An 8,829-nucleotide genomic window follows, 5' to 3' on the forward strand; every position below is an offset into this window, starting at 1 on the left:
GACTGCAAGTTTGTAACTCTCCTGTAGGCTTTCTCTGAGTTTTTTCACGTACTCAGTGTGTGTGATTTTCTTCTGCCCTGCCAGAGAAAGTCCAAATGCTACATCAATGGGAAGGTTTGGCTGTCTTCCAAACATCAGCTGATAAGGGGAAAATCGAGTTGTGTCATTCTTGGTACAGTTATAGGCATGGACCAACGGCTGCACAAAATCACGCCACCTGGTCTTGTAGTCTTCTGGGAGCGTCCCAAGCATCTGTAGGAGAGTGCGGTTGAACCGCTCGACCGGGTTTCCACGTGGGTGATAAGGAGTAGTTCTTGTTTTCTTTATCCCCAGCAAATGACATAGGTCCTTAATAACAGCAGACTCAAAATCACGGCCTTGGTCGCTGTGCAGGCGTTCAGGTATACCGTAGTGAACAAAGAAACTGTTCCACAATGCCTTGGCTACGGTCTTTGCCTTTTGGTCTGATGTGGGCACTGCCACGGCGTACTTAGTGAAGTGGTCCGTTATCACTAATATATTCTTTGTCCCGCGGCCGTCAGGTTCCAAGGACAAGTAATCCATACAGACTAGCTCCAGCAGTCGACTGGTCTGTATGTTCACAAGACGAGCAGTTTTCTCTGCTTTGGCCTTGCGGAGAATACATCGCTCACATTTCCTGACTTTCTCATCAACATCAGTGCACATTCTCGGCCAATAGAAGCGTGCGCGAACAAGATCCATAGTTCTGTCAAATCCCATGTGACCCACAGAATCGTGGAGACTTTGAAGAGCAATTTCTCTGTATTTCTTGGGAAGCACGAGCTGGAAGGAAGCCTCACTTTGGTGAACCCGCTTCCTATACAGGACTCCATCATTTAGAACGAGCTGGTCTTGGACTCTGAGAATCAGCTGCACTTCCCTCTCCTCGTTCTGCCGAACACGGTAAGACAGACGTCTCCTGGCATTTACAATGTCTATGACTCTGCTGATCGCTGAATCATTTCTCTGTTCTACAGCCCATTCCTGCAGTGACATCCTGGGAAGAGTGCTTGCTCCAGGGGGCAGGTCAGCTTGAAGGAACTCTGCAGGGATCGCATTCACATCCATGGCAAGACTCTCAACTGCAACTGGCACAAGGATGTTTTCTCTTTCCGTTTCAGGAGTTTTGTCAAAGTGGTGTCTCTGACATATGGCTTTGACAGCTTTCTCAGAGACAGCCCACTTGAGAGCGAGAAACTCGAGCTTATGAGTGGGATATCTTCGTTCACAGTTTGACAATCCTCTACTGGCATAAGCGATTACTTTAATTTGACCATCTTGCTCTTGATACAGAGCTGCACCAAGTCCAAGTAAACTGGCATCAGTGTGTAAGATGTATGGTTTCTTGGGATTTGCGAAACCTAACACAGGTGCAGTTGTCAGCTTTTCAATGAGCATTTTGAATGCCTCTTCACATAATAGTGTCCACCTTCCGCCAAATGGCTGTTTCAGGGCATTGCTGGAAACAGACTTTTGGTTTTTGGACTTCTTCGCAGGTATGTAACCTGCAGTCAGATCGTTTAGAGGCTTGGAGATTTTAGAATAGTCCTTCACAAACCTCCTGTAGTACCCAGTGAACCCTAAAAATGACTTCAGCTCGCTGATGTTGGTTGGTCTAGGCCAAGTGGTCAATGCAGCTATCTTTTCAGGGTCCGTTTTTACACCATCCTCTGAGACAATATGTCCCAGGTATCTTACTGACTTTTTAAAAAAAAATGGCACTTTTCAGGTGACAACTTCAGACCAAATTCTTTAAGCCTGTTCAAAACTCGCATGAGCCGCTCCTCATGTTCCTCAAGGGTGTCAGAGAACACAATAAGGTCATCAAGGAAAACAACGACTTCGGTTAGATTCAGTGAGCCCATACATTTCTCCATGACCCTCTGAAAAGTGCTTGGTGCATTGGTCACTCCTTGTGGCATTCTGTTAAATTCCCAAAATCCCATGGGCGTAACAAAGGCTGTCTTGTGCTTATCCTCTTCCTGTACCTCGACCTGATAGTAACCTGATTTCAAGTCCATGACTGAAAACCACTTGGATCCAGTCAGAACTGCAAAAGTCTCCTCGATGTTTGGCAAAGCATAAGCATCCTTGATAGTCTGGATATTTAACTTCCTGTAATCCACACACAGGCGGATCTGACCATTTTTTTTTTTTTTTACCACGACTATCGGTGAAGCGAATGGACTCTCTGACTCTCTGATGATGCTTGCATCTTTAAGGTGCAGACGCACAGCTTCATAGTCCGAAGGGTGGATGGGCCTCGCCCTCTGCTTGAAGGGAGTTGGATCGGACAAGCGTATCTTATGCTTGACAGCAGTTGTATGTCCGTGATCAAGATCTCCCATAGCGAAGACTTCGGGGAGGGAATTCAGCTTTCTGGTGATTCTGTCTTTCCATCGCTCTGATAAAGCGGAATCCGAGAAATCAAAATTAATGGGGCCTGCGGAACTCACTTGAGATACACCATAACATTCAGCTTTGGTGCTTGGCTGTTGTGAAGCCTTTCGTTCCATTTGAGGCTCACCCATTGGGGGGACTGATGGGGAGATGGAAAAGGGGACTGAGAGCTCTGCTAGGGCAAGATGGGCTGGCAACTTGATGTCATGTGTGGTCTCATTTTTAAGCAGTATGGGGACTTTGAATGAAGTCTGACGTGGGCTTGACATAATGTAGCTGCAAAAGGCCAAACCATTTGGTAGATTAGAGGAGGTGGGAGGCTCCACCATGAGGGGAGCTCCAGGAGCAGTTGGAACATTTCTCGTGTATCCTGTCACTGCCATTCTCTGACCAGCTGGTATGACTTTGCTCCTCTTGCATTGTAGTTTGACTCTCCCAACTTTACCATTGTCCCGTGTCTTGTCTTTGTAAATGTTATGCAAGTGTCTTATGAGGGAAGCATAAGCACAATTCTCTGGGATTTGTGGCTCACCTTCAAAACCTTCATACAGGGTGTCAAGGGCATTTGTACCAATTAGAACAGGAACTTCTGCATTAGCTCTGTGATCGGGAACGATGAGTGCTAAGGTGCCAACCTTTACTGGCTGTCCTGTAAAACTCTGGGGGAAGAGTATGTCAACTTCAATATAGCCAAGGTATGGAACAATTTGGCCAGCAGCCCCCTCCACTTCCAATAAGTTACCCAGAGGGAGAATCGGATGGGAAGATAAGTGGCTATCATGAAAGGATTTTGAGAATGTTGTGACCTGCGAACCAGTGTCAATGAGGCAACTGCACTGAATATTTTCAATCGTAACATCAGCTACAGATTTAGAGCCTACTAAACCACCTGGAAGCTGATTTCTAGAGGAATCACTCTGTTGACATTTGACTCCTCTGTGTTTCTCCTTACTCATGGGACCATCATCTAAAATCGTGGTTCCAGCATGTCCCGCTGCTGGAACCCGGTCCAGTTTAAAGGTAGACCCTGCTTGGCCTTCCATTCTTCCTGTTTGGCTTTAAGCTCTCTGTACTTTTGGTCGACAGCTGCTTTGTTAATGGGGTTTTCACATGTTTTTGCTATGTGCCCGTCTTCACCACACCTGAAACAAAACCAAGCTTTTGGTTGTGATTTAGGGATGGACTGAGGTGTCACCTGATGGACTTGAACCTCGGTTCTGGCTGTGGGTGAATCGTTGTTCGTTTCAGCTGCCTTATTATGATGCTTCATTTTCTTTTCAGACTTTTTCGTGTTGAGCTGCATCTGTAGCTCAGACACCTGTTTCCTCAGATTCTCAGTCTCAGAAATGTATGCCTGCAATACACTTGCATGGGGATCACTATATGGAGAGATGTCAGACATAAGAGTGCACACTTGCCATAACCTTGGCTTTGGAGGTTCCAAAATGGCGGTGCATTCTATCCAGTTTGGTGGCTCTTCTATCCTCTTCTGTTCTGAGCTGCAGTAACAGCTCTGCAAAGTCAAGTGGTTTGTCAGTTTTGAGTTCTAGTTGTAGGACAAGGGTGTGATCCCAGCAGCCACGTCTGAACTGTTTTAGTAGGTGACGGTTTGCGTCAGACCTCTTTACTCCATTTCTCTTCACAGCAGTGTTTAGTAACACCTGCAGCCTCTGTAGGTACTCAGATGCTTTCTCACCTGGGTTCTGATTGGTGTTCAGAAACTTAGCAAATATTTCCTCACCGTCCTCCACCAGGCCATAAGCAGAATCCAACAATTTAACATAATCTCTGGGATGGGCTGAGAAACCAAGCTGCTTCACAACATCTGAGGCTGGCGGGAGGAGACTCTCCAGTATTTTCCTTCGTTGCACATCGATTGAGCTGCCATCCTGAAACATCAAATCCACATGAAGGCACCATGTATCAAAATCTGCTTCACCGGCCGGCTTAGGTGTTCGCCCTGAGAATGAGTGCAGCCATTTTGACTGGTTCTGAGGTGTGGAGGTTTCAGTTTTAATAACATGTTCCACCACAATGCGTTGCACTTCAGGTGGATTTGTCACTTCATTAAGTGTGAAACCTTGAGCTGAAGTTGGTTTCATTTTAGCTGAACCATGTCTTCGGTTCTTGTTGGATTTTCCATCAAACTCAAGTGGAAAGGGCTCTTTCAGATCACATTTCTTAATGGGTTTGCGTATCAAGGGTGTAGTGCTATAGTTAGAGTGGATACTGTTGTCAGAGTCACTATTATCACTTGAATTTGAAGATTCAACATCGGCGTCTGGTTCATAGTTAGGAAGCTGGCTAAGTGCTCTAATACTGTCCACCTGCCATTTCACAGTTGGGTCCCTCACGTTCTGTATCTCAAAGGGGAAATCAGTCTCAAGTATAGCTCTGGCAGCTTCCAACTCAAACTCCACAATGGCAGTGTGATCACCCTGCTCTTCTATACTCTGCACCCTCACCACCCTTTCTACAGCACCAAATGTGCCCAGAGAGGCAATGATGTCACTATCTGTATCAGCACTGTTGATACCAGACACACAGACAGACCTTCTGGCATGAATTCCATATTTTTGTTCAACATCCATTTTTTTTTTCTGGAGTTATTTATGTAACTTAAAATACTAGCAGAGGGTGTAATTCCACTTCAAAAAATAGAAATTATCAAAACTTAATCAACACTGAATTATTAATCTATTGACATGAGCCGTGTCTAAAACACTCCTGGCTGGCTCGCCATATGTAGTGTCTATGTAACACAGTAGATCTCCTGTGTTTTAGTTTAGGACTGTCTTTAGGTCGCTCTGGGAGTGAATGAAACACGGCAAATGTTTGCAGTTTAAAACAAGGAACTGAACTGCAATTTATTATAGATTTTTAACACACAAAATCAAGGGAACAACATAAAAGAAAAATAACAAATTCAAATAATAACCCCAATACCGGTATTTCTCTCACAGTCAGTCAGTTTCAGTCTCTTGTCTTTCAGTCTACTACCCGGGTAGTTTAAGTCTGGAGGCTCTCAGACTAACTCTTATCTGAATCTTCTTGCTCGTCGGTGCTCCGGCAGGAGAATCCAAGAAGCCCAAATGCAGCTTCACCCACGGAGAAGATGATCGGGGATCACAGGGTCACTCAGCTCCAGCTCTGTGGAGGTTTCTGGGGATCGCTGTCTCCATCACAGATCCATACAAAAAAAACAATCTGCATACAGCAGAATTGAATACGATGTCAGTACTATAATTTCTAAACTCCATTGTTGGTGTAACAGTAAATGACCAGTAAAATAGTATTACACACACACACATATATATATATATATATATATATATATATATATATATACAATATTCACTATGGTCAATATTAACATACCAACATATTTCACACACACATGTACTCATGTCTCAGTGACATCTGTCACTTATACCTAACACGCATTATTTAAACGTCCACCGTTACTAAGCAACACAGTCAACAGCTGTTCTCAATCTGACCGTTAACTTCTGGCGCTAAAACAAGAACATGACGTCATCGTTCCCGCTCGGTTCAACAGGTCCCGACGCATTAACCCCTCAGCGCTTAGCTAGCGCTTAACTAGCCCCGTCGGTCACATGTAGCTCCACAATCACAGATATCAACCACATAAAATAATATTCATCAACAATTTAATATTTATCTCCGACTGGTTTTTTTTTCTGTTCTCTCCTGATCGGTATCTTTAGCCCAACTAAATAACTGTCCTCCTTTGTAGCTCTACAGCAACGGCTAACTCTTAGCAACGCATTCGTTACTCACCGGAGATTCTTCTCAAGACTTAAAGAAACTTTTTTCCTTCGGAGTCGGTCTGGTTAACGATCAAATAAATAAAGATCCTCAAAAGCAGTGAGCAAAAATCAACCCAATGAGATTCTTCATGGTGGAGATGATGACGCTGCTGTTTCCTTGGAGACATAAAGGGTCGTCTACCGGGAGAAGGCTTTGATCTCCCGACGTGCACCACAGCGCCCCTCTGGTGAACGTCGGTATTGCATGTTTGAGTTAACCCTTTAGTTGCTGGTAAAACTAATGTGGGTTACAACTACAACACAGGCTGGAGGTGGAGTTGGGATGCTCTTAAGTGCCTCCTCTTCCTCCTTCCCCCGCTGTAGAGTTTCATAATAGATGTCACTCACACCTGTATCTACGTCCTCCATCAGCGGAGACTGCCTTTTCTTCACAGAAAAAAACCTGACAAGAATGTTGTTATGATTTTGGAGAATTTGAACTATTACCACCTGAGACCACGGGCGTCAAAAGGGTAGCCACGAACCCAGCAGTGACGGAGAAGGCCACCGCCTGCTCAGCATCCTGTCTGTCGATTTTTTTCAAACGGTCAACAGTGTCTCCAGTAATTGGCGGGTTGGTGCATTGTGAGCTTTTCTTGAGGGTTTTTTTTTTTCCTACCAAATCTGATCACAAAATAAAAGCTACTTGAATATTGTGAAGGATGTGGAGAATAAAGGCCGGTTAATACTTCTATGTAGAATCTGCACCGTAGCCATTTGCGCACAGAGCCAACGCAGAAAGCTTTGCAGGAAGATGCCAGAGCACCGAGAGAAAAGCCAAGCAGGTACAAAAAGGCCACGGTCAAGGTTCAAAACCAAAACATTGTTGCTGCGAGGCGACGTTGCAAACCACGGCGCCACCAAGCAAACAACATGCGTAGAACAAATAGAGGTTTCGGAACGGATCGGGCAGTGGCAGCTCCAACACCGATACGCTAAGTTTCAGTTGCCTTTGTTTGACGAAGAAAGTCAACACGGTGGCAAAGAAAGTCCAATACCAACTCGAGTTTTGGCGGAGCGACACAGACACACCGGTGCACAAGTATACATGCTGAGAATGGCTTAGCTTGTACAACTCTACATGAGGCTTAGGATCTAACCTGAAAATGAATCAATAGATTTTTTTTCTTTTAAATCAGTAGAATGAAAAATGTAATCTCGACTAAAACTGGCAAATTATCATTATCATTTCATGACTGTGCTCTCAGCAGTGACCAGAAGTAAAAGAAAGAAAAGAAATCAATAGTTTTGATCAATTCTATTGTACACAAGTCAACACTGCAGTTTGTGTGTAATACATAAAGTATACAAATTCAGTTTTCTATAAAGATCTACTTTATTTTGCATCTGACTGTTTGTAGTTTGATAAATACTCATATTTACTTTGAGTGAAAAATAAATTCTCACTTTGAGGCAGCATTTTTGTTTCATACCCAACTTTTCCAATCTTAGTATGACCAGAAGAATATAATTAATGAATCAGCATATGAGGTCGGGAGTTGATTCATGCAGGTGGAGTCTTGTTTATGGAAGAAACTCATTAGTTTGTGTCACATTTTTGGATTGATACCTTGAAGGAGTCATAAAACCTAAAGCCATGGGGACCTACATGCAGACGTGTCTCATCTTGTCTTTTCTCCTGAACTGATCTCGTTCCTCATCACTTCATTTAGGCAGATAGAGTACCAGGTTACACCTAAACCAACAAGCCCTCAAGCCATCCCCAGGTTCACACACTGAACCACTTTAAACTCTGGTCAGGCAAAGGTACCAATACACGTAAAGATTCAATCAACTGCTGCTGCTCAGCGTGTTGTAAACACACTTCTTGATGCCTCCAACACGGCCATGCAGGAAAAGCTGATGGACAACGAGATAAGATAGAGACTTCTGACCTCTCCGTTCATTGTGTGTCAGTGTGGTGATGAATGTGCCCTCTGAAGTTAATAGATTGAGGAAGATCGCGTTCGGAAACATCTAAGAAAACAGGGCAAGACTTTGTAATTATGTTGGAAATCAAAGGGGAACTGACAGCAGTCTAAACAAAAGAAACTAAACCAAACACAAAGATAAAAAAATAAAAAATAAAAACATGTGGATGTGAGTCAATAAACTGAAGTTCCACTTTATCAGATAAAGTAAATCAGTCTCCAAATTTAGGCTGAGCCCCAACAAATTATTTATTCAATTATTTTTTAATTTGGCACCAAATAGGATTTTTTTTTAAAAACAGCATTGCAAATTAATGAAATGTTAATCACTGCAATGACAAAATGAAGGGGATAACAGTCATTAAAATCGAGGGCTATGTAAAAATAAAAAAAAAACAATGTCTTGTAAGTATGATCTGAGTCACATGTTAACTGTGTCTGAAATCCAACCAAACGTTCCAATCTGTGTATCATCAACATGAAATGCTACGATTTTAGAGAGTAATCCCGTTCAGAGCGAGTTACTTAGTGAGTGCAATGTTATCAAAAATAATGGCAGGATGACGAAAAAAAGACGCAACTTGTCACAAATATCTTCTTTTCTGCAACAATCGGCTTTGTAATTCATCCGGACAACGATTCCCCAT

This window comes from Brachyistius frenatus, unplaced genomic scaffold (assembly GCF_029030835.1).
Source record: "Brachyistius frenatus isolate BFR_SWC_R1_liver_20210118 unplaced genomic scaffold, ASM2903083v1 Contig_227, whole genome shotgun sequence".
Taxonomy (NCBI): Eukaryota; Metazoa; Chordata; class Actinopteri; family Embiotocidae; genus Brachyistius; species Brachyistius frenatus.